Below are 27,958 nucleotides of genomic sequence, written 5' to 3'. Positions count from 1 at the left end.
GTAAATCTGACATGATCATTCTGCAACTTCTTGAAATGTGTGAGCGAAATTAGGAAATGTTATAGTCATTAATTACATATATTATGTGCGCTTTAATGATTCAATAACAAATGACTGAATTTGGAGCTAGTGGCTTTTATACTGTCTGTCCCAAGGAAAGCTATATCTAACTGAATCATTTACAGTTGTTTTCAGGCTTGTTCGATGGGGGACGTACATTATAACTTGTAGACTACTCTCAAACGGTGCCAATGGCTGATGAGGTCGTTGTTTAGCTGAAGCTATCCCAGCTCGACGCCCGATGTAAACACTAATTAAAATAGAAGGTACATCAGTCCATGAAGAATGAGGGAAAGGGAGAGAACGAATTCATCTTACCGAAATACGATTAAATTGCGTGTCTTATGAAAGCTTTGGCCCAATGTTTACATCCTCTTCCCGAAATATTCTGTGTCTTAATAACGTAACACACGGTTGAAAGATTTTCAAAGACAAATCAAACTATACATCGCCTATTTAGAGCGAATTGCCTTTGCTTCATTTGTGACAGAAAGTCGCGAAAACGTGAAGAGAATTGACACGTATAGTACATGGTTAGCTTTTCACCACATAATCCATCACCTTCACACTTACACCGTCTACACTACTTTAATGTGAGAAACACGGTTCCATCCATCCTGATTTCCCAAATCCAAATCCTTCTCACCCAAATTCGTAATGAGCTTTGTGTACTTCGTAAGTCGCATACAACTCGTATCGCGCGACATTCTAACGTATGACTTGGCACCACGGTTTCGTCGAGTGAAGGAGAAAATGGTCAACATATCAGCCACTAAAAATAAAGACGAGCGCCTAAATAGGTGTAGGTCCGCAACTGGATTCTTAGGCCGAACATTCTATAAACATTCTTGTGAGAAATAGAAAAAAACTATGAACCGCTCAGTCTCTTCTCTGGTTAGGTTGATTTTTATTCAGTTTTGTCTCCGACGTGATGTCAACACAAACCAAAGGGACGTTAGTCTGAAGTGGACACAGATGGAAGCGATTTGATTGGTCGACAGTAATAGAAAGCAGGACCAGTCCTAAGTCTTACAACTCAGCTGCGACTGGTTTCATGACGCATGTCGCTCTGTGAGAACGCGGGGTGTAACGCAAACCTTTAACCATAGTCGGTTACATGTTCCAAAATACGTGTTCCGAAGGAATGTTGGGGTCACTCAGCTCATTGTAACTGGTAAATGTTATATATTTGATCTTCCTCCCTGAGTAATTTCCGGCTAGATGTGGGAATCTTACGGTTTTGCTCTAAGGTCTTCCGGTGTCTCTTGTCTGTACACGTGTCATTTCACATTGTGTCTTTTGTCCCGGATCTCCAGCAACTGAAAAGTCAGCATTGCCATGATGATATTCTTTTGATCCCCGTGTATTTAATGTGCGCTGGTTAATTAAGACAGAAAATATAATGAAATATATGAGTGTATATTAAGGCATCAAACACTTAGTCGATATTTTGAATTAAAGACACGAATTGGACTTTTACATTTTTGCACACAATAATAGATAATATAATAGAAATACAAATTACAGGTAAAAGCACATTTTGAAGGTAGTTACAAAGTACAGGTCGCCGTTTCAGGTATGATATGTTTAATTGCAGAGTTTTATGGCTATGGGTCGTTCGGTAATGGGTACTGAGCGTTTTTATGCCTAAATATAAGAGTCGTACCACGACACGTCAGGCCTGGAAGGTTCCCCATAGTCGGATATAAACACACGATGCTAGGTTTTGCTTGAACGTTCATACATTCAAGTCACTGAGTGAAACACACCTACTGTCTGACATTCAGTCTGAAAATACAGTTCCATTAGCAAGAGGCACGTAGTGGAAATACTATCGTCTTAACAAGAAAATCATCAAACACGTCTTACTGAACAATGGGTGTGGCACTAACACGTTGCATCTTCTCTCTTCTCATGTCCAACATACTCTTTGCCTTCCGCTTTGTACAATGCTACCTGCTAGTAGCTGGTCAGCCTCACAAGATCAGTGACATCATAAGATCATAAGATCAGTTTGTGTGATTAATATCCGAGGGGGCCTAAGAACGCTCCTTCAACCGACACTGATCCCCTAGAATCTGGGGAGGAATAAAGGTGGAAAACTGTAAGAGTGATGATTTCTAGACACCGGCACGATGTACCATTTGCTTTCGGTCTCTGATTCTAAGGAGGTGGTATATTGATTCTATTACCGCATGGTTAACGGATGAAAGCTTGGTTCCTTGGTATAACAGTGCAATAGGTAAAGTTTCATAAACGTGTTGGTATATGTGTTATTAACATGGTATTTGGGAACGTTTTCAGTTCTACCAAAGAAATATAACATTTCAAGTTGATCTTCGCCCACTGTTTCATTCTGTTTTTCTGTTTTGCAGGGTCGTTCCTGAAATATAGGCTATGTGTGAAGCCCATTTTTGGAGAAAACAGTCTCTTCATCCGAACCTCAATACACCATGTCGGCCACAACTGTCTATAGCAGTGACACCAAGATTCACATAGCGCTTAAACAGTTGGTTTATCTGTTGGTTGTACAAACAGGCCGTCGCTGTGGAGGCCTTGTCAGAATCAATGTAATCCAGCGTCCGTGTAGTCGAATGAAACACGAGATCAACTCCTCATCAATTCTTGCTATTGATCGGTGCAAAACATGAGATTTGAATGCAAGTTGTTATTCCGTTGAAAACGGTTGTTATTTGTTTCAAGAAGAAAACGAAAATTGATGCTGAAGATATGTATGCTTGAAAGGTTTCGCAATCTGTTCTCAATTTGGAATTTGATTTAGCCCCAAACCAGTTTAAAGATATTCTGCACTGCAACAAATAACGAATGATTTTCATGTAGGTTAAAGAGAAATTTTTCTCAAACGTCATGTTAAAAACACTGAAAATAACTAACACGTTCTCAAGAAGCAGATCACACACGTTTTCAAATAACTGTGATTGGTTTAACTGAAACATTTTTCATCTTTGTCCAGAAATATCCCATGTGCATATCAGGTTGAACTGATTTGGTATGTTTTTATGACGGGAAATCAAACCATGATTGCATTTTTGTAAAGCGTTCCATTTGTCACAGAATGTCACGAAATCACAATGAGAATTTACAAGTGTATTACATCAATTCTCATTCACTACATCATCCATGTTTATACATACACATCGTCCGTGACAAAATCCTATTTGGCACGAGGAACTACTTTAAACCGGAACTGTTTTTTATTCTGATTCAACGGCCAAACCAGAGGCATCCAAGACATGTTCAAGACAATGCCCGTCGTGCCTCCTTCAGATGTCACTGAGTGTCATTGTAACTGTTATACACTATATTACAATTGATCTTCCTCTGTCGGAAATGAAAGACTCAAATGTAACGTCAATATTTTATCACACAATAACATTTTTCTTAATTTCCTTTTATTCAATCCAATGTATACTGGATTATACTGTGGGTTATGTTAGTGTGTCTAATTATCAAGGGAAACCCAAAAAGAAACTTTAAGAAAAGTCAAAACTATATATAATGTGGACAAAAGCAGTACTTATGTGTTTTGATGATGTTTTTAATATTATTGCGTTGAAAAAATACATCGATCTACATGTATAACTAAAAAGGTGATATAGTTCAGGCAGAAAATATAGAAGCAAATTCTTAGCTTTTTATCTCTGTACTTTACGACTTTACGTTAATAAAACAATGATCACAAATATCAAGGCTAGTGTTACCATCTGGTATAGTCGTTTGTTAGGTAATAATGTACGGTTCACTTGTTAGCTATTGGCACTTTCTGCCTGCTGATGTCCAACATGATCATCGTCGTGTCGTTGTTGTGTGACTGCTGCCAGAAATTTTGAGAACGATCTTTATTCTGACTGCAAGTATGTAACCATTATCACGTCAATAACATAGCCTCATCACAAGAGACTCATGAGCTGTGTATCCCGTTACCTCGCACTGTAGAGTCCTTTCACTGACGATTTACGGTCAGGTTCCCGGATCAATGACGTAACTCCCTCTGACCATGGTCAGTCCATGTGAATGATATCCGAGGAGGTTAAAGGGCGCTGCTGAAACTGACATCGATCTCCCATGGGCCTGGGTACCGGAGGTATAATGTTTCTAATCTACAAGCTTGATGATTACTGGCTCAATGATTTATTTCCTGACGTTTAAATGTTGAGTTCATTCACTGTGTAACATTTCAGCACACAAAGTGTATAAATGTCGCGGGCGGCAAGGGCACCTATCAACATGTACCTGTACTACTGACCGAGAAACACAATATTTCGTTTACGTTATTGAACTGTTTCATTTTGAAGTTGAAGACATCTTTCAAAATGGTTTGTTTTCCTTGTTGTTTGATCAAGTTCTCATCTTCGAACTTGGGCGAAAACGTGCCGAACGCTTCTCATGTAGAAAATATTTTTAAATGATGGTTGAGCTACCTACACTCCGAGCAGTCTGGTTCTTTGAAATACTATTCGATAGTGGCATAAAATTATATTTAAATAGAACGCATTGCTGTCTACGGATTGATATCATGAGCATATATCATTGCATCATGACGATGCATCAAACAATCCGAACCTTCTTTGTTTTCTTTTATATGGACTGGTAACAAAAAATTCTGATCTTGATCCCCTAACCTGAATCTTCAAATCTGAATCTCGTCGTATGTGAAAATCATTGCAAGGGAAGTTTCACTCTTAATAACAATTATATTCATGAAGAAATTGTCATCAAATGGATATAGGAAACCAAGTCGTATGAAGCGTTACGTTGATTACTGAAGTGTTTAACTGGCGACGTTTCACTGCGCATTGCTTTGACGTTTCTTGTCAGTACGTTTAATGGTAAATATGTGAAGAACGTTTGCAAAGACAGGCTTATAACTCAGTACCATCATGCCTTTGGTTCAAGGCGTCCTGTCTTCCCATGTGGTTGTGACTACGACCACTGACGGACAACATATCATAATATGGCTGTGGAAAGTGATATCAAAGTGATTTTCAGCAAATAATAAATCAGAAGCAAGTAAAAGGTGAGTGGGACAGGCCTGTTTCAGAGCAATTGACGGTGACATTGTGAGTAACCGGCATTGTAAGGTCAGTCGCCAATATGTTTTACCAGTTTTGCGCCCTACCGCTATATTATCTGTCGTGACTTTCAGCCTAAAAGTCAGTATGAAGTCATAACTATTCTTTTATTTTGTGTTACTATTTACTGACTTCAAAACTCCGTGCCAACCAATTTCAAAAGGTAACTAACATGCCGGGGCATAACTGGCGTACTGTCCAGTGGAGGTGTGAAAAACAGACTCGGTAATGATCAGGAAGGATTAATTTACTCACTTGTACTTCACTTGCTATTATATTTCTAATGCTGATTTCTCTACCATGTTATGCAATTTTGTAATGTAAACACAATATCTTATCAGCTTGTGTAATCGTTTCAGTCAGATTTCAGGGAACCAACACCAGAATGCCCCAGCCAGATGGTGCCCAATGCGTTTTGCTGTACAGACACGCATGGTCTGGACAGTGCAAAAGTAGAACATTGTGACTAATCCCTTTTTCTCAAACCAAACACACGCCTGTAGCATATCCAAGCTCACGAAGATTATACGGCTCACAAGGTAAGTACGCTTTCAATGTTCATGATTCAGTCTAATATTAATTACACACCAGAATGCCTCGGGTAAAATGACAACTGGAGCAAGGGAGCAACCCCTTTGTTTTCAAGGGACTGGGTTTTTTATGTGTGGCAGCTTTATTTTTTCAAAGTGAACTGGAGCCCAATTTCCATTTTTGCATTATCAAAAAAAATATTAGTTTAGCTTATTTATGTTTGAATATAGGGTTAATATTTGTCTACGATGTAGGTCTTGTGTATTTTCTTCTCCGAATCAAGTGCTTGCTCCCTAATGTTCATTAATCCACAAGCTAAATAATATAGCAGAGTGAGCTTTTTCATATTAAATATATCTGTTCAATTAGCACTGATGTAAAAGTAATATGGTTCCAAATGTACACGAGCTTATTTAAATGCCAGCAAGTCAACGCGTCTACCCCATTTCACAAGGCACATTAGAAGACAGGCATCGACAGGTGAATCATAGCCCGCATCTTCACGAAGATATGATTGTCAACACAAGTGAAAACTTCAAAAGCACGTCTCTTCAACATGCTATGATCAACTCCCTGAAAACACTGACCTCCTTCTAACGTCTTGGAACTCCCTGAAAACACTGCTCTCGCGGCTCCTTCTATCATCTTGGAGCTCTCTGAAAACACTGTCCTCCTTCTAACGTCTTGGAACTCCTTGAAAACACTGCCCTTCTTCTAATGTCTTGGAACTCTCTGAAGGTATACATGCATGTTGCGTAAGTGTGTTGGCTGAAGGACACGATACTTCATGCAAACATCCAGAACATTCCAAGCTGGTCTCAGTATGCCGTATTTAGGTACATGCAGGCATAGTCTTAGAGTGCTTACTCGGACGGTATAATACAAGTTTAAGGAACGGGTACAACATGTTATGAATTATTGCAGACAAACCAAGACTTGTCAGTAATGATGATAATAATTGTCACAATGTACACACTGTTAATTACTTTACTCAATACCGGGAAGAACAGAAATGTCTGACGAGGCAGGCGTTTAACATATGAAGCGCCATGCATGTGTTATGCTGTTATCTTTCTTGCTAGAATTTCATTTTCCCTTTGAAGATAGCCATAAAGTACAATCACCCAATCTTCGTGTGAGGTAATGAAATCATTATGGGAAATCATTTTGTAGAGTAATACTTTTAGTAGTTTGTAGCTTTCCTCTTGTGATTGCATATTTTTGCCATTTAAATGCATTGTATGGTGAATTGTTTTACCTAGGTTCGACAATCGAAACGTACATGTGACAGGTTTCCTAGAAGCGTTTTATTGAAAATATAATGCATGACGTAACATTAATACCAACACCAAATTCACACTGATAAAACATTTGGAACAGGAATCAATAATGAGTGTTCCCCTGATTAAGCAGTGATCACACCACAGCGAGAGAAACATGTAAGAACACCATCCGGATTCTAGTGGATGCTCAGGTTTTTTTGCAGACTGCGAGGTTGATTCACCTTCATCGCCCTTCATGTTATTGTAGAAGTTATTTGGTCATATGTGTTCAATTGTGGCTGCTAACACACGTCACTGTTGACGACAGAAATCTTTATTTCAGGACCTCGCTACACCATGTCGACTACAGTTGTCAATGGGTAGTGACAATGATTGTCAGCTTCAACACTGAGGTCGCATACAGTTAAAACATTTGGTTCATCTGCTGCCTGTACAGAATGGTCAACGCCATGATTGTGTTGCTGGAATCAATGAAAGCCAGTATCGTCAGGCTATGTGGTCAGCTCTGCGTCACTTCTTATTATTGATCCATACAAAACATTAGAATTAAATACAAGTTGTGAAAATAACTGTTGTTTGATTGTTTCCAGAAAGACCAAAATTGATAAATAAATAAATAAATAAATAAATAAATAAATGATTTATGTTAAAAGCCCCTGTAATCAAATATCATGTACAGATACCCGAAAATGAACAAACACATTTAGTTGGGGTGGGATTCGCACGCATGTCGTTTCTATACCCAGTAGTGTTTTCTGATCCTATTTGTGAAAGGTCTTTTATGCATATCAGATGACTCACAATGACAGTGTTTATAACGAGAAATTGAACGCTGACTGAGTCTGTTTAGAGCCAGTTGTATATTGCTTCATTTGTCACAGAAAGTCATGAAATCCTTCTGAGAACCGACAAATCTATTGCGTCGCTCCATTATTATGATATCTGTCACCTTCACGCATACACAGAGTCCGTGACAGCCTACGATATTTCACGTACAACTACTTCAAGAGAAATTCTCGACAGATAGTGTGTCCAAGACAAGTTCAAGATATCCGCTGTGCCTCCTGCAGATGTTGCTGTCTCTAAACCACATTGCAGCTGTTGAAGGTTACACTTGACCTTTCTGTTTCTGAAGTCTCCACCATCAGAATAAGAATCTGCTCTCAATACGTAGCCAACTGTGTTCCCTACATTGATTTGAATTTGAAGTACCATTACAGTCATCAAGTCAATGGGATGTCGTCATCGTAAGACACATAGACATTGTATGCTGTTACTATTTCAGACCTCCATACAGCATTTCGACTACAATTGTCTATAGCAGTGACAGTGATTATCAGCTTCTACACTGGGGTCATATATACAGTACACAGTCGGTTTATGTATTGGCTGTACAAAATGGCCAGAAATGGTCACTCTTTGAGGCCTTATCAGAATAAACTAAATTCAGGATCTTGGGCAATTAAAACAGATCAGGGCCCACTTGCACAAAGCGATCTTAGTGCTACGGTTATTGTAACTCCCATTCTCCAAAATAGGCTTAAGATAGCCTTAGCGCTAAGATTGCTTTGTGCAAGTAGGCCCTGGTCACCTTCACACCACTTCTTGTTATTGATTCACAGAATTCGTTAGATTTGAATCGAAGTTGTTATTCTGTTCAAAGTAATTGCTGTTTCATTACTTCAAGAGAAAACCAATATCTGGTTTTTTTTGAAGATGTCCTAGCCCGAGAAGTATCCAGATCTGCATGTGCAGTTCTTTTAGCCCCAAACATGTAACGAATAACAACTTATTTAGGCTAAAGCAGAATTTTGATCAAATGTCATGTACGAACACTCTAAAACATCTAACACATTCTGCGCAGTAAAAGTCCAAGTTCCGTTTTCAAATAATTGGGAGTTTACAATTCTTTTCATACTCTTGCGCAGACAAAAATGCGTGCATATCAGCTTACACACATTTTACAACTTTTCTAACACAACGTTAACTCTGCAGCTATTTGGATCATGTAAATGTTTGCTTCATTTGTGACAGAATGTCACAATGACACAATGTGAATAGACGAGCATGTAACACGACTTTTACATTCATCACATCACTAATCAACTTCACAGGCCATGACAGACCGCCACAGTTCAACAAGAATTACTTACAAGAGAAAAACCGAATACTTCTATTGTCATCTCCCTGCAGCTAACCTAAGGCGCCGTGTCTAAGATACGTTCAAGACAATATCTGTTGTCCCTCCCGGAGGAATGTTGGTGTCACTGAATTATATTGTAACTAGTAAATGTTGCATGTTTTACACTTGACCTTCCTCCCTTTGCTATTTCCGGCTAGATGTTAGAATCTTACGCTGTTATTTGAAGGTCTTCCGGTATCTCTTGTCTGTATACGTGGGGGTGATATTGTGTCCTTGTGTGTTCTGCATCTTGGGCACATGGCATTCTTTCGAATAACGTTCTCTGTGTGGTGTATTATGAGTGTCGCTTAATAAACAAAATTCTTACAGATTATAAACAAAAGATTCAAATTCAACAAATTATACGTACCTTTTAAATGTTATTGCAATAATATCTCTTGCAGGTCCTGTCCCAAGGTCGCTTTTAAGGTGTTTATCGCAGTGTAAGATGCCGGCTTTGGATATGCTGAGCGATATGTCTGAATGAAAAGGCGATGTAGAGAGCCAAGGCCTTGTCGTCGGTCACGCAGGAACGGCCAGGTTCTTTCCAAATCGTACACAAGAAGTTTGGTACTGTTCGAAAGGAGAAACGTGTATTTCATTGATTTAACCTTATTTAATTTGCCTCCCATTGAAACAACGTGTCTGGATAACAAAACTGCGAACATGCATAGTTTACAAATTGAAACCGGCAAATGGTGTAATATAAACACAAAAATAGACCATGTACAATTTGTAACCACAATGTGTGACGAATGTCATATTATCGTGTCATGCAGAGCCTTAGATGATGTGCATAAACGTATTCTCCCTAATTTCTTTTGCAATTATCCCTATAGTGATGAAATTATTTTCCTTATGAAATCTGACTATTATGTTTTGGTAAAAAATGTCTTGTTAACGAACATGATCTTACCTCTTTTTGTTACACATCTACATTATATTCACATCCCTATAAGCCATAATGACACATTGTAGCTATCACAATATTCAAAATATATGTATGTTCTCTATATCCTTTTGTATGATTTATGAGAATAAAAATCCCGATTGCTGATTCCTGAGGATACTCAGTGTATCCAGCCAGCGTGCACCTGGGGATCTACTCACTGGTCAGTCTCACAGATCAATGGCATTGTTCCCTCTGACCGTATTCAGTCCATGTGATTAATATCCAAGAATGTCAGGGAACGCTCGTGAAATTGACATCGATCCCTCGGGGTCAAGAACCAGATGAATAAAGGTGCTAAACTACGACGTTCATGATTACTGGACACTGCCGCGATGTCCCTTTTGATTTAGATCTGTGATTCAAATGAACGGGTTTACAGATTTACCACGTTACGCTTAACGTCAACACCATACACTCAATTACTGCGTTATTTTTCAGCACAAAAAGTAACATTGTTTAATTAATATGCTGACATATCATTTTACACACACGTCTGTGTGTCTGTCTGTGTAGTTGTTCCGGCATCTGGGAATGTGTGTTTCTATATACTGACTGAGAAATAATAGGGCTTGTTTTGAGATATTGTAAGCTCACTTTTCAGTCCCTTTCGTTTTCAGCAGCGATGGTTTATGCCAGTGGTGACAGCAAAGGCATGTTTTGCTTATGATGGTGTTTGTTGTGGAAGCCACACCCTGCCATAACATGTCTATGTATCGACGTTCAGCCATCAAACATCAGCTGAGCATAAACATAAACATAATGAGCATCAATTATTGCATTGCGTGTGAGTGAGAGAGTTAATATTTAACGTCACATCGGCAATATTTCAGCCATATGGAGACATGTTTGATATTGAAATGAAATATGCATATATTTTAAAAAGCTGTCGTCAAAGGGCAGTAGAGCAACTAGAATATCTCAATTAGAATATAACCAGTAGGAATAGTTAAAATTAATATCCCTATTTAGAGAATACCATGTTAAACGAAATGAAGACGATTATTGTGATACTAGACATGTGTATAGCGCGGATATCCAGCACGCCAGTTCAGCTGTTCAAGGGCGCTTTGTTTTCCCCCAATCATTGGAGGTCCATCACATCGGCACATCGTATTTTCAATCTCAACTCTTGCAGCCTACTAGGCGCACTGAATTAATGTGGCTTCCCATACTTACAAGGTACCCTTTCAGAGCTGGATGGACTGGGACACATAGTCACAGTACCTTGCGCATGTTTACTGCACGTTGCTGTACCCGCAGCTAGGTGTTTGTACGTATTCATGTGTCCACCATCTGGTCATCTACCAACGGATTGGTGGGTTATTTTACGTGCACAGCGTTTTGTACTGCACACAAGGGATTGTGACAACACTGATCGAGTCTGCACGATGGAGGTCTTCACCAAAGATTACCTAAAACAGATACACTATACGTTGACTTGAGCGTGTGTTGATGTAATGACTTTCTAAATATACATGGACACAATACATTAGGGATATTGGTATTTTTAGGACTGGTATTGTACCAGTGTGTCAATGAACAGACTGATCATTATTCAGAATTTCAAAATTTGCATATATCCCTAACTATTTTTGTCCAGTAAATGTTATAAAGAATCGAGCGTTGTAATCATATCAGTTGGTTCATATAAACGAGATTTACCTTTGTCTTTATTGCTCCTTTCCAAAACGGTTATGGTAAAAATGTTGACAACGTATCCAGGTATGACAAAGAATACGGCAGATTCTGTATGCATTTTCTCATGGTTCTTGTTTACAGGTGTTTGTGTCGGCTGTTACAGGAGGGTCGTTTACGGCTATTGCGACTACTGTAAGTTTATTTAATGTTTCAGTGGCAGAAAGTGATCAAGCGCTGGTAAAATCTTTAGGTTGCTTTGCGCAGTGTAATATTTGTTTCTTCAACGTCAAATGTCAAACAGCTTCCATTACTAAATTGCCACACCGGGTCCAACAACGAAGACTTTCGTCAATGATCTTATGTGGACATTCACGAATGAATCAGGTTATAATCCATTGTTGCCACGGATTGTACACACAGTATTGTCGCTTGTGGCTGTAAACTTCAAGTGTTACGATCGATATAATTTGTTAATAATTATTCCATGATCTTAATCTGTCGTTTAGTGATTTCACAACTTCGTTTTATATTAATGGATTTACGTGGTAATAATGTGCCCCGTTTTCGAAAACAACTAATATCATCACTATCTGAGGGTGGGCCAAGACGCACATGTGTGTAATAGAGCTGGTATCGTTTAGAATTAGTTGTTTTTCCTTATAGAATCTTCATTCACATACATCCACAGTATCAACGTCAGCCGTATTCAAGTTATATATACTTACAATCGTAATGAAGAATATTTGGAAGTACATGCAAAAGGCTGATTAGCCATCGCTTGGGCTTGTGTTGGAGTATGAGTTTATGCAACAAGAGAGATGAGTATTTTTCAGATTTAACAATTCACCTGTCAGGAGTGAGCACCTATGTTTGTCATACATTTACTCGATACTCTTTCGTGTAGTTTCCACCCTTGTGGTCAACGTCTGAGACAAAAGCTCTGTGGTTACCACTGAAAGCTGACACGCCGGAATGTATTTGGAAGTTTGCGCGGAGGGGCGTTAAAAAATCTCAGTATTTGTCAGGAAGGATCGTTGTTTACCTTAATGTAGCCCTTGTCCACCTTTGCTTCACTAGCTGTTGCATTAATGTTGATGGTGATTTCTGTATCATGGTGTGCAAATGTGAAAGATCAAAGAAAAGACATTACAGTAATGCCAGCTAGAGTAGACGTTTCAATCAGATTTGCAGGGAGCCATTTAAGTAATGACACCACCATACGGGATTTGGACAGAGAAAAACACACCCTGGGGTTAATCTCTTTCTTACAATGAAATGCCGTCGGCTCTTCAATATATCCCATACAATAAGGATTACATGGCATATTTATGAGCCCCACTGTGTGAATTTTTTTCAATGTTCTTAAGGTGCACTTGATAGTAATTACACTGTCAAGACTGTATGAGGTAAAATATCCACTGGTTTAAGGGAAATGTGCGCGTGCGTGCGTGCGTTTGTGTGTGTGTGTGTGTGTGTGTGTGTGTGTGTGTGTGTGTGTGTGTGTGTGTGTGTGTGTGTGTATCCTTAATTTAAGTGCTACAGGGTTTTCATAGCAAGTCCTCGCCACTAGAAAAAGCGGACCTGGCTTGCCACCTAGTGTTCCTTTTTGGTGGACAATCTAGATTTGACATCGTCCACAGGTATCATATACCGATGGTCTTTGTCGATTCTAATTAACGTAGGTGCAAACTTCATTTTGAAAATAATTTGTTTATGCTGAAGGATAATGTAATTGTCGTCGTATGGACGACGATCATTAACCAAAGACTAAACTTACTTACTTATCCTTAAACACTATAATCGCATTGTCAGCACCCCGATGTTCACATAATATTAAGTATCTTATGGCACAAAAGCTGTTAAGATACATTTTAGCTATGCATTCAGAATGTTGAATGGTAACATTCAGAATGTTGAATGGTAACATTCAGAATCATAATATAATCGTAACATGATACTGGTCACATATCACTGGGGGTTTCTTAATAGGCTTATGTCTTCCACAGACGCCCAGCATGTACAGTGTGTAATGGGCGTTTAATCCATCACTGAACATGATATCCATATCCACAAATTTGACAACAAATTTCCTTTCTCCTTGCTGAACAATTGTCATCGTTGGGTTGAAGCTGACAGGGAACAATCTGGTGGAATCACCGCTAGATCAATACCACGTATCTTAGTTTGTTCTTATGTTTTGTAGTGAGTGATGTAGTTTGGTTTATCGGTGCACGCAACGGCGTATGCTGCACGTCAAGTGGACCACATGCTGCTGCTCTGGTGTGGATTAGCTAGAATGCGTCTCCCCCATGTTGCAATGCACGATAAAATATTATAAGATGCAATGAGGTTCATTCCAATGAGGTCAAGTACAATATATGAACTTTGATTTTCTGTATAAATGGACCCTTGCAATCCACGAGAAATTACTGTCAATATGTGTGTAAGTTATCCCCACAAATGGCTTAAAAACATGTGCAGTGCGGCCTTGTGAGTCCGCCATAACCAACTTCATATATACTGTCATTAGAAATGTTGCGTTTCCCACGTGAATAGTGAGGAGTTTGTTTCAAATGTATTCCAGTTAACCTAATCGGGAGAACTCGCCTGACAGGTCATCTTTTTTACCTTTTAATGGAAACTCCATCGGTATGTGAACGGAGAATAAAGCAATCACATGAAATCAATCATAAGGTCATGAATCAACCAGCCTTAAAACTTTTGCTCATTTGACAAACATGTTTTGCATATTAGCTTTAAATTTTTGTTAGTCCTTCTCATTATGCTAGAGCAGATCACATGGGCAGCACATCTCAGAGCTAATAAACAAAAAAGGAGGTAATGGAAATTTTGGATTCAAAATACCACGCTGGTTGTGCCGTTGATTAAGACAAGTTAGATAGCTTTTGACACCTCGTTGGAACAGCAGGCTCGTTGGCCAGCCACTAACGTAACGTTTGGCAAATGGTAGTTAACGTTATCGAGTAGAAATACGAAGTAAAGTGTCAAGCACTGCCAATATCATTTTCAAGACTATTTTGGCTTGTATGTCGGAACCAGTGTCATCATAATGATATATAAATACGATTATCGCAGTTGCGATAGCCTTCGCCGAAAGCATATCAAAACAATGCTACTTGCAGAAGAACAAATTGTACTCCCCAGGAGAAAATCGTTACATTATACTGTATTACTACAGTATGTAACATGTAATGGCACAAAATACTCATGGGTAAGTTAATTTTTATTGAACGACATACACAAACACAAATAAGACAAATCACGCCATACAATGTCAGTGCCATTAACGTATGCATGTATATTATGATAACAATGTTACCTCAAATTACCTGATGTAATATTTTGTTTCTCGTCAGCAATGAAGTTGACTTCAAACGACAGCGCGTAAATGCTTCATTTACCATTCAGCCAGCGTCAGTTTTGTCGTCATGAGGCAGATGTTTCCTTGCTGAAAGTTGCCGAGGTTGAATCAAGGGCAACATTCAAGATTCTCCCACAATAAATAGGATTCAGACTTCAGTGTAAACAGAATCATCCGACAGCTGCGACTGGGTACTTTTTGGTGTGATGTTTGTGTTTTTTAAATGTATGTGCAACGAATAAATAAAATCATATTTTTCAGTATGTTGTGCGGATGTTTTCAACGTGATGACGCATACTGTTTGTACAGCACTCTTTCTCTGTTTTGCTTGTTGTACTTGGAAAATTGACTGGTTGAATCTTGCATTGCTGCTATAAGCCAAGTCAATTTAAACATGTATATGTTATTGTTGTTTAGTTTAGTTCAATAAGAAACCAGAGTTATCCGTCTTGAACACTATCGGTGTACAGATGTTTGTTGTTTGTTTGTTTGTAGACTTGTTTGTTTGCCTGTTCCGTTTACGCAACTGTAGTGTGGATCTTCAGATGCATTCTTTCTACATGTTTACACACTCAGTATTTCTCCTATACGACCAATGAGGGCCACCATTCCATGTTTATTCCATATATGTCTCCACACTCTGCAAACATGGAAAGTGCAGATACGTTCTCTAATGAACACATTAATGAAAAGTGCATCTTGTGTCAACGCAGCCCCAGGCATTTCTATTCTTTCGGATCTGTTAACCTCTGACAAAGAGCCTTTGCATCACGTTTCCTCCCTTAGATTGTTCTTCCGCAGTAATCACTCCGATGATTGTAATATTAAAAGCCCCACAAGAGGAGTCTACAACTACCTTTCATCAACGCATATTGTGGTAATATGTCTTCCTATCGTTTGCATAGTTCTGTCTGCAGGAGATGGACAGAATGAAATTTGGATGAGACATACACATCGCTACGAAGCAAAGGTAATCTAAATCCATTGTCAGAATCCGATAAGGTTTCAAGTGGTTTCTTGGATTCTGGAGAACACGTCTCTCCCCAGGACATATCTATTTGTTCACAAACGCAAGAGAAGGCTATGGTTAACATATGTATGTCCATTAACAACGAGAGTAGGTGTGCACCTTGCCGTACTCATTCATGTCAACCGGGTAAGCCCGTGTTACTTAAACACTAACCTTCCAGAAGAACCGACTGTGTGTATAGACGAATTCCCTTCTCTCGCACTTGTTTGATCCAGTTCACTTCTTCTATTTGAAAGTGTTGACGAAAATAGTAAAGCTCTGCGTGAATATTGTCCGAAACTCATGATTGAGTGATTGAGTAAAACCCGCTATTCCGATAACCGTCATTTTGAATCGTCACCATTTTGAAAATAATTTGTTTATGCTGAAGGATAATGTAATTGTCGTCGTATGGACGACGATCATTAACCAAAGACTAAACTTACTTACTTATCCTTAAACACTATAATCGCATTGTCAGCACCCCGATGTTCACATAATATTAAGTATCTTATGGCACAAAAGCTGTTAAGATACATTTTAGCTATGCATTCAGAATGTTGAATGGTAACATTCAGAATGTTGAATGGTAACATTCAGAATCATAATATAATCGTAACATGATACTGGTCACATGTCATCACTGGGGGTTTCTTAATAGGCTTATGTCTTCCACAGACGCCCAGCATGTACAGTGTGTAATGGGCGTTTAATCCATCACTGAACATGATATCCATATCCACAAATTTGACAACAAATTTCCTTTCTCCTTGCTGAACAATTGTCATCGTTGGGTTGAAGCTGACAGGGAACAATCTGGTGGAATCACCGCTAGATCAATACCACGTATCTTAGTTTGTTCTTATGTTTTGTAGTGAGTGATGTAGTTTGGTTTATCGGTGCACGCAACGGCGTATGCTGCACGTCAAGTGGACCACATGCTGCTGCTCTGGTGTGGATTAGCTAGAATGCGTCTCCCCCATGTTGCAATGCACGATAAAATATTATAAGATGCAATGAGGTTCATTCCAATGAGGTCAAGTACAATATATGAACTTTGATTTTCTGTATAAATGGACCCTTGCAATCCACGAGAAATTACTGTCAATATGTGTGTAAGTTATCCCCACAAATGGCTTAAAAACATGTGCAGTGCGGCCTTGTGAGTCCGCCATAACCAACTTCATATATACTGTCATTAGAAATGTTGCGTTTCCCACGTGAATAGTGAGGAGTTTGTTTCAAATGTATTCCAGTTAACCTAATCGGGAGAACTCGCCTGACAGGTCATCTTTTTTACCTTTTAATGGAAACTCCATCGGTATGTGAACGGAGAATAAAGCAATCACATGAAATCAATCATAAGGTCATGAATCAACCAGCCTTAAAACTTTTGCTCATTTGACAAACATGTTTTGCATATTAGCTTTAAATTTTTGTTAGTCCTTCTCATTATGCTAGAGCAGATCACATGGGCAGCACATCTCAGAGCTAATAAACAAAAAAGGAGGTAATGGAAATTTTGGATTCAAAATACCACGCTGGTTGTGCCGTTGATTAAGACAAGTTAGATAGCTTTTGACACCTCGTTGGAACAGCAGGCTCGTTGGCCAGCCACTAACGTAACGTTTGGCAAATGGTAGTTAACGTTATCGAGTAGAAATACGAAGTAAAGTGTCAAGCACTGCCAATATCATTTTCAAGACTATTTTGGCTTGTATGTCGGAACCAGTGTCATCATAATGATATATAAATACGATTATCGCAGTTGCGATAGCCTTCGCCGAAAGCATATCAAAACAATGCTACTTGCAGAAGAACAAATTGTACTCCCCAGGAAAAAATCGTTACATTATACTGCATTACTACAGTATGTAACATGTAATGGCACAAAATACTCATGGGTAAGTTAATTTTTATTGAACGACATACACAAACACAAATAAGACAAATCACGCCATACAATGTCAGTGCCATTAACGTATGCATGTATATTATGATAACAATGTTACCTCAAATTACCTGATGTAATATTTTGTTTCTCGTCAGCAATGAAGTTGACTTCAAACGACAGCGCGTAAATGCTTCATTTACCATTCAGCCAGCGTCAGTTTTGTCGTCATGAGGCAGATGTTTCCTTGCTGAAAGTTGCCGAGGTTGAATCAAGGGCAACATTCAAGATTCTCCCACAATAAATAGGATTCAGACTTCAGTGTAAACAGAATCATCCGACAGCTGCGACTGGGTACTTTTTGGTGTGATGTTTGTGTTTTTTAAATGTATGTGCAACGAATAAATAAAATCATATTTTTCAGTATGTTGTGCGGATGTTTTCAACGTGATGACGCATACTGTTTGTACAGCACTCTTTCTCTGTTTTGCTTGTTGTACTTGGAAAATTGACTGGTTGAATCTTGCATTGCTGCTATAAGCCAAGTCAATTTAAACATGTATATGTTATTGTTGTTTAGTCTAGTTCAATAAGAAACCAGAGTTATCCGTCTTGAACACTATCGGTGTACAGATGTTTGTTGTTTGTTTGTTTGTAGACTTGTTTGTTTGCCTGTTCCGTTTACGCAACTGTAGTGTGGATCTTCAGATGCATTCTTTCTACATGTTTACACACTCAGTATTTCTCCTATACGACCAATGAGGGCCACCATTCCATGTTTATTCCATATATGTCTACACACTCTGCAAACATAGAAAGTGCACATACGTTCTCTAATGAACACATTAATGAAAAGTGCATCTTGTGTCAACGCAGCCCCAGGCATTTCTATTCTTTCGGATCTGTTAACCTCTGACAAAGAGCCTTTGCATCACGTTTCCTCCCTTAGATTGTTCTTCCGCAGTAATCACTCCGATGATTGTAATATTAAAAGCCCCACAAGAGGAGTCTACAACTACCTTTCATCAACGCATATTGTGGTAATATGTCTTCCTATCGTTTGCATAGTTCTGTCTGCAGGAGATGGACAGAATGAAATTTGGATGAGACATACACATCGCTACGAAGCAAAGGTAATCTAAATCCATTGTCAGAATCCGATAAGGTTTCAAGTGGTTTCTTGGATTCTGGAGAACACGTCTCTCCCCAGGACATATCTATTTGTTCACAAACGCAAGAGAAGGCTATGGTTAACATATGTATGTCCATTAACAACGAGAGTAGGTGTGCACCTTGCCGTACTCATTCATGTCAACCGGGTAAGCCCGTGTTACTTAAACACTAACCTTCCAGAAGAACCGACTGTGTGTATAGACGAATTCCCTTCTCTCGCACTTGTTTGATCCAGTTCACTTCTTCTATTTGAAAGTGTTGACGAAAATAGTAAAGCTCTGCGTGAATATTGTCCGAAACTCATGATTGAGTGATTGAGTAAAACCCGCTATTCCGATAACCGTCATTTTGAATCGTCACCATTGCAGTGTCAGGATTAAGAACTCTGTTTACACAAGCTCTGTTGGAACCGTGACAACCACCAACCAATCTTGAATAAGGCATTTGTTTATTTAATAACTACTTAACCAAATGCTTTTGAAAATGGAACGAGTACAGCGTCACAATGATAAGCTGTTCCGATAAGGGAGAACTGCTGACAAGCCCATCGATATTTGGCAATATCCAATTATCAACAAACACGAAGTCTGCCGTCTCAACAAAATTACAAATAAACGAGATAACTTTACAGGATGGCCTCACTTCAAATCGTCATCATGTGATTTTCAAGTAAATGCTTTACAGGATTTATAATCGACATGGTGTTCACTGTAACGCCATTGATATGCACGTAAGCACTGTCCAACGATAGGCGGATAAGGGACATAGTTCGACATGGCCTGATGACCAATTATCAGATGGCGATATTCCCAGTCACACAAAAGATTACAAATACGCCTGGTATTGCCGGATTATATTCAGTAAGTGAGTGAGTTAATATGTATCGCCACATCGGCAATATCTCAGTTATATATCGTGACGAAAACAACTTACACAATAAAAATGAAAACGTTTGAAGAACAAAACCTGTCGATGATGAACAATAAAATAAAAGACGAAAGGTCATCACAGATGTGGCTATAAAACTAGCATGGAGAACTAAAACATTTTAACTAAAGCAGAATATACAATGTAAAACACGGGCTATAGATCGCAAACAACTGAAGGTAGGACACCTTACTAGGGACAATGGGGACTTACGGTACACATGCTTCTTGCATGGGCCCTAGGTGGATTACACCATCCCTCCAGCTGTAAGCCATTGAGACACATTTAAGCATGCATTAAAAAGACAGATATGCTACGATTAAAAAAGTGGAAAGCTTAAATTGATTTTATGTTTTTGGACTTAAGATTATATTCAGAAGCTCTTGGTATGTTCATGTAATTTAGTACAATCTGTACAAGTCATTGTGGTGGCAGTTCGATGGTTAAAACTGTGGTTTTATGGTGCTGGTCGATTTCCCAAATTTGTACAATATGTTCCGTCCATTTCTGGTATTCACTAAAATATTGCGTCAATAATGTCGCACTAACTAACTCCAGGAAAAATATTTTCTGTCTTTATAAATTTCTCTAACTCTCGCCTGCGTCTTACAACTAAATACACAATTGCGCAGATCGATGCTCATGCTGTTGATCACTGGATTGTTTGGCTGGCCCAGACTCAAGTATTTACAGACCGCCGCCATGCAGCTGTAACATTGCTGACAGCGGCGTAAAACTAACTCACTCACTACTAAATAACTCAACTCACTGCATTTCATCTGTATTATGACAGCCTGTACTTAGCTGGGTCAGACAAACCATTGATTGATATAACGTGCAATGTTCAAAGCTGTTTGGGTTCGATTACTACGATCACAACCAAACATGTCGCTGATCTTGATAGCGTATATCTTTTCTTGTAACATGTATCTGATCGGAAGTTTAGTCTGACCTGTAGCCCCTATGGGCAATATTGGTTGTAGAAGACTTGTTATGGAGGGGTTGTGTAGACCGTGTGAATCATGTGCCTTCGAATATCTAGTGCTTGGTAGAATAATACTGTTTGACAGCTACTTATGTGGTTTGAAATGCAGGTTAACTTCTTGAAATGTGTGGGTGCGTGCTTTGTGTGGCACGCGCTCGTGCATGTTTGTGTGCGTTTTTCGCACGCGTGCGTGTATGCGCACAATTATACGATTTTAGTGTTAGCCAAATATTATACCACACCAGTCGGCCAGTTCTGGCCAGATGTTCAACCAGTATCCTTCCATTCTCTGGGTAGACGCTCTATCACCTGGACCTTAGAGGCTCGCTATCATGCTTTGATGACACATATTTAATACGAAACAAATCGTTTTTAGTTTCAATCAAATACGAAAATACTCTTTTGCGTGTTAATGCTATAGTAGGAACGCGACTTTTTGCATCGATGTCCGATGTTTGGTAACAAACTCTTGTTCATGCAATGGTCTTGAACACCAGAGAGGGACAAGGCAACTTTTTTGACCAACATCTTCTTCGAAACTAATTTCCGTGGATTTCACCCATTTTCCTCTTTACGCTCAATAAAATCTGTTCCAGCAGATAATAGGTTATTCCCTTCACTTAATGTTTCATATTTAGAAGCCTTCCAGTCTGTGTCGTCTCTCTGAACGACACTCTACATGACTCCAAGAAATTAGCGCAGCAAAACATGAAGATATATATGATTTACCATAGTGACTTCGTTCCGTTTGGACTTTATCTACTTCTCATTTTCTGTTCCATACGGCGCAACATTCCTCCTCTGTCCAGAACATATAATCTATCCTTCTATCTGTGACCACTTTATAACGTCCATTGATCTATTAGCCCGAACATTAAATGCATTTATATACAAATACACGAACTAGAGTACTGATCACATATAATGCGTTACAACGATGGCTTAAAAGGTGTCCTCATGGCGTCAAACCAGCCTTTATGCCGTCAAACATTTAATTTACGAGCAAAATATCATCGAAGTTATTCGGTGAACCAGATGATGACACTGTTCCGATTGCCAACACTAGATGAACGAAGTTATAGTCAACAGTTTGAAGAGGCAGAGCGAAATTCAGTTTCCATACTGAAGGGTATTTGCCTACAAGCTCTTGTCATTGGGGCGCCTTGGTAAGACATGTTATAACAATTGCCACTAACTGGAACTGGGTCGCGTATCTACCAAGAGCGAATAACGATTCCCGGACCGTTTAATGGGGAATGTTTGATGATAACGCGTTATGGACATTGATTTGGGGCGAATGTCAAGAAATGTTGTATGCATGTTCGAAACCCTGTTTTCGTGGTCTATAGACTATCCAGGGCCTTATCTTCTGTTCAGTGTCTATTCTTTGAGTAACAAGAAACAACACGTTTTCAAGGGAACTTAAGTCATTCCTAAAATCTTTGTTTAACCGATGGATGATCAATAAAAATGGAGACTGTAGAGCAAAAGGGGTTCTAAGTTACAACAAACAAACGTCCACTGCTAAGCAAAAGAAAGAATCATTTGGAATGTAACCAAACAATACTAGCACTGTCAAATTATTACTTGGCTACTGTCGTTGCAAAACTGCAAACGTAAGTTCAAAAGCACAACTATGATACCTGTATGCGAGGTCATCGAATAGATGTGTATAGTTCCAGTTCAAGATCTCACACATTGGCGAATACTTTTGCCCTCAAGTTATCGTGTCTACATATGATTTTAGGCGTCCAGAGTGGTAAAGACTAAGCTATCATTTCCTGATGAATGGTTCAAGTAACTACCAAACTAGATTACTGGAGGAAGCAGTGTCGGTCAGATGTCCTCGAGCTAAGGATACATTCAGGCTTAAGAAGTCACTTCCGAAATTGAACTTCATGTAAACGCTTCGTGATTTTCACTACTCAGCGTTACTCATCGATTACCGTTAATCTCTGGGCTATTACTTTGTAATCGGAAACCATCCTGCCCAATTAATTCACATTGGAGAAAGACTCAACATTGATGACACTGTATATTGGCTGTGACATACTGGGAGGTGGAAACGGTCCAGCCTATATAAGGAGATGTACAAACTGGTAACTTGAAATAAATCCTTGTTTATTACTTGTCTGTTTCACTGCCCACACGTAGAGTGGGCCCCTTTGCAGTGATTTCAGTGACCAGTTTGATGAAGGGAAGATTGATTTCATACCAAGTGGGAAGATATGTGTTGATTTCTCACTGATCAAGCAGCCCCGAATCATAGCGATCGAGTGGCTACAAACACAATTTGGAAGATTGGATGGGTCAGTTACTCGCGTCAGCAGAGTTGCGTTTCGTAATCGCATCTACACATAGTGATCGCGATTCCGAATCCCATATTTATCCTTGGTCTATCATCACAATGCTCGTACTCTTTAGTTTCATCCCAAGTGGGAGTAATAGTAGCGACAGTGATTGTCAGTTTCAAAACTGAGATCAGCTACAGTTCAAATAGTTGGTTTATTTGTCGACTACACACACTGGGAACGCAGTGGAGGTTTTGTTCGAATTAATGAAATCAGGCATCTTCAGGTGATGCAGTGAACTGAAACAGATCAAATCAACTCTGCATCAGCTCTTGTTATTGATCCATACAAACAAATAAACTAGAAAACAAGTTGTTCATAATTGTTTGATTGTTTCCAGAGCAAAACAAGAAACTGATGTTGGAGATATTCATGCTCGAAAAGTGTTCCAATCTGTGTCAGTCCAATTTGGGATTTCATTTCGCCCCGAACCAGTTAGAACATGTTTTGTGCAGAAACAAAACACGAATGATTTAGATTAAAGCAGAATTTTTTACAAGTATCATTTTCGAAAACTCTATGCTAAATAACAAACATATTCTGCAGGAATAGGATTCATAAACGTGTGTTTTCTATTCCAAGCACCGTTTTGAAATAATTGGGACTTCTAAATCACTTTTCACATCCTATGTGGAATATATCGTTTGTGCATATCAAAATAATCACATTGACACTGTTTATGGCGGGACATCGAACACTGATTGCATCTATTACCTTTTGGTTCATTCGTCACAGTTAGTCCTAGAGTCTTGATGAGAGCTGACACGCCTGTTACGTCACTGTACTCTCAACGCGTTATCCATCACCTTCACGTATACACAGCGCCATGACAGGATACTATACTTCAGTTAGAACTACTTCAAGAGAATTTCGTACAATGACTTCAACTTCAAGTCAGTGAGATATCATCATTATAAGACACATCCACATGTTTTCAGATACCGCGCACCTTTGGGTCTACTCTCTGGTCAGCGCTGGTCAGTCTCTTAGATCAATGACATTGTTCCTACTGATTGTGATCAGTCTATGTGACTAATATTCGTGGAGACCAGAGGACGCTCATGAAAATGATATCGATCCAGAGCCTGAAAACGAACGTAGTAAAGATGCTGAACTACAACTAGTCTGTGTCATTGTGCGCATCTGTCTGTCTGTGTTGTGACTCTAGGAAGTATCAGTGCTTTTTGTCAGTGAAGATATTGAAGGCACACATTGACTACCAATTTTGTTTTTAGGAGCCACACACTGCAATATCTATAAGTCGACGCTCAGCCATTGATATCATGAGAATCTATTATTGCACACCAAGACGATGTAGGTGTTCACCAATGATCACGGATATCTATGCATTATACAGTCAACTTGAGGGTGTACAGATGTAATATCATGGGTTTCACCGAGTTGTTTTTCTTGTTGTTCTTGTCTTCTACATAGAGATACAGCATTCACTCACCCATCCATACAAATAAACTGCAAAACATAGAATTAAATAGAGAATCTCACCTAGGTGTCTACTGATATCAAATATGGCAGCACAAGTTGATAAAGTAACAAATATCCGATTCTTGCCGAGGATATTTTTACCTTTATCAACAAGTGCTGATATAACTGATATCAGAAGACACGAGTGTGAGATTCTATTTATCATCCAGAATCATTCTCCATTAGTTTTCAGTGAAAATGTACATCTCTGAACACAGCAGTGCCACCAGATTTCCAGTCCAGTTTTTCAGTGGCAGAAAGTAATTAAACACGTGTAAAAAGCTGAGATATTTCTGCTAACTGTCATTTGGAGCTTCAGGGAGGGAAGTGTTTCTGGCTTTACCTAACGAGGGCGACTATAGGCCTATTCTGACATTACAATTTGCCATGTTGTGATTTGTTTCAACATCTTTATATGCCTTCCAACACTACTCTGGGTTCACCAACGGTCCGTTTCAGGACATTCATCAATGACATAGTCTGAATGTTCATGACTGAATAATGTTGTAATCCAGTGACCCAATGCTGATGCACATAATGGACTGTTGCCATTTGCGATTGTTAACTTCACATTTCGTGAGTCGATAACATTTGTTAACACGATCATGATTTGGCATGTACTGATTTCACAACTTTGTTCTCAACCAAGCAAGGTAGACCAGGCAGTAATCTCAGACCAAGGGGAAAGTACTGGGACAACATGCAGACATTTCATTTGTGCACGGAATATATCCCCGATTTGAATGGGAAAAAAAACATTGTAAAGGTATTAACTGTGTGAGAGCCTACATGATCCAAATCAACTCAAGTTATTTATCACATCTCAGACTCTACAATACATTAATCAAGTTATTCATCTGACATTACTTTTGTGGAAAATATTTGAAAACTAGCACACCACGTCTTCTCTCTGCATGTTGCCTTTGTCACTGCATCACTGTTGTGAATACCAGTTCTGTTGGCTTCGTTGACCCGTTTCAAGCAAACGTGGCGATCATTCATCAAAAGAAACACAAAGCAGTTGCTCTAAATCCATGCCAAGTGTACATTACTCTAGATTCACTGTAATGAAGGTACTGAATTAGCGACAGCCAACTCCCTTGGTTGTCATTTTTGCGTCTTAGAAGAGCAACTACCATTAAATTAAGAGTATAATTGTAGCTATTTCTGTCCCCTTCAATGTCATAGCACTGTCAATACCCCGACGTCCACATAAGGCTAAATATCTTAGGGAACATAAGCTTACTAATTTATCTTTCACCTATAAATTCACAATGTTAAATAGTAATATTTTGAACCTAAATATAATCTTACCATAATACTGATCAGACATTGTTTCCTAAAACGTTTTGTATCACCTGCAGACGCCCTGCATGTTCAGTGTGCTATTGACAGCTTAATCCATCACTGAGGATGGCATGGACAATTGTCGGTGTTGGGGGTCGTTGAAATAATATAATAACATAAAATGCAATGAAACTGATACCAATTGTCGCAGAAGCACAGTTATTATATTGTAAGAATGCCTTGCAGGTTATTCCCCCCAACTGGGTTAATCTTGGGTGTACTACGTCAACGTACTTAACGTCCACCATACCTTACTTTATATATAGCAGACCAAGTTATTAGGATTGCCTTCACACAAGTTAAACAGAAAAGGCGAATTGTAATTGTTTCCAATTTATTGCAATGACTTAACCTAATCTATCGAATTCATCTGACATGCCATTTCTTTACCGCCAATGGGAATGTGTGCGTTCACATGCATGTGTATACTTTATGCTCAAGCCAAGTAGTGAGTGAGTGAGTTGATTATAAAAATACAAATAAATCAATAGCACATACATTGTAAAACCCTGTCAACGAAGGACAGTAAAGCTAACTAGAATATCACAGAGTAGAATGTAAAACTAGTGATTAGGCCTAAAACAATGTATCTATAGAGGACAGTACAATATAAAAATGAGCTATAGGTTGTCAACAACCGAAGGTAGATCACCATACTAAGGGTCATGGGGACTTACAGTACGTTTGCTTCCTGCATGGACCCTAGTTGGATTAACATCATCCATTCAGCTGTTAGCAATTTAGACAGATTTAGCCATAGAGTAAAAACACACTTACTCTACATTTAAAAAGCTGGAAAACTGAAATTTACTCCAAATGTTTTTGGACTTACGTACCCTCTCAGGAGGACAATTATTTTACAGTACTTCAACCCCCTTTGAGGGTACAGCCACTAACGATTTGAGTTACTAATTTCATCTTCCAATTTTAAAATATTTATCTATTTACTATTCAGTTAACAAATCTAATTCCTTTTAGAATGCAACGAGTACATGAGGGCTAATATTTGTCATAGTTTGTGAGTTAAAATACTGATCCCTTGTGATGGAATACTCAACACGGTCAAGCATATCAAGATTCTTTCATCACAAGGGATGCAGAACGGAGGATCCTCACCTTTAAAAAGGTATTCAGGAGTATATCTCGTATGGCCAAATTGACATCGCCGCAAAATGACCTCCTCAAATCTGGACTGACAACCCAAGTGGGTATAACCAATATAAGTTTTTATTGCATGTAATTTATTTACATCCACTTAGGTGTCCCACTTCTTTTGCATCAGATCACGAATATACGATCTAATTGTAGCTTTACAATCAGAGTATGGAATAAGAAGTGGAATCACAGATTTGCTTAGTGCTGCCTTGGCACTCAATCCAAGTACGTATATTAAGACATTAACAAAAACGTTTATGTCTCCTGGCAGCAGAGAAGTCGGTTGAAACACAGACCGGGAAAATGTCTTTTTTTTCACCAACATTTCACCAAGGTCAATTGGTCGTCGTGAGGCAGTTGCTCGGGCCATGAATGTTTCAACGGCAATCTTCATGATGTTATGTACATCCACCCATTTATTAAATCTCGCCACAGTTTACAGTGTTTGATGCTGTAGTTTTCTTATGCAGGGTGTACCGAATTTTGGGTAGACATGCTACTTGTTTGCCTGCAGCTG

At 38.9% G+C, this 27,958-nt stretch overlaps 2 protein-coding genes across 2 annotated transcripts in view; one reads left to right on the top strand and one right to left on the bottom strand.

Annotated features, from left to right (window-relative positions):
• LOC137293709 (DNA-directed RNA polymerase II subunit RPB7) overlaps positions 1 to 24,020 on the bottom strand; it is a 130,269-nt gene extending 106,249 nt beyond the window's left edge. Inside the window, exon 1 of the mRNA XM_067824416.1 lies at positions 24,011 to 24,020. The gene's annotated coding sequence lies outside the window, so the exon portion shown is untranslated. The remainder of the gene's footprint in view (positions 1 to 24,010) is intronic.
• The window catches only part of LOC137295271 (A disintegrin and metalloproteinase with thrombospondin motifs adt-1-like), a 70,779-nt gene that overhangs the window by 20,125 nt on the left and 22,696 nt on the right, over positions 1 to 27,958 (top strand). The window lies entirely within an intron of this gene.

The sequence above is a fragment of the Haliotis asinina genome, chromosome 8 (assembly GCF_037392515.1).
Source record: "Haliotis asinina isolate JCU_RB_2024 chromosome 8, JCU_Hal_asi_v2, whole genome shotgun sequence".
NCBI lineage: Eukaryota > Metazoa > Mollusca > Gastropoda > Lepetellida > Haliotidae > Haliotis > Haliotis asinina.
This window is presented reverse-complemented; position numbering and strand designations above follow the sequence as displayed.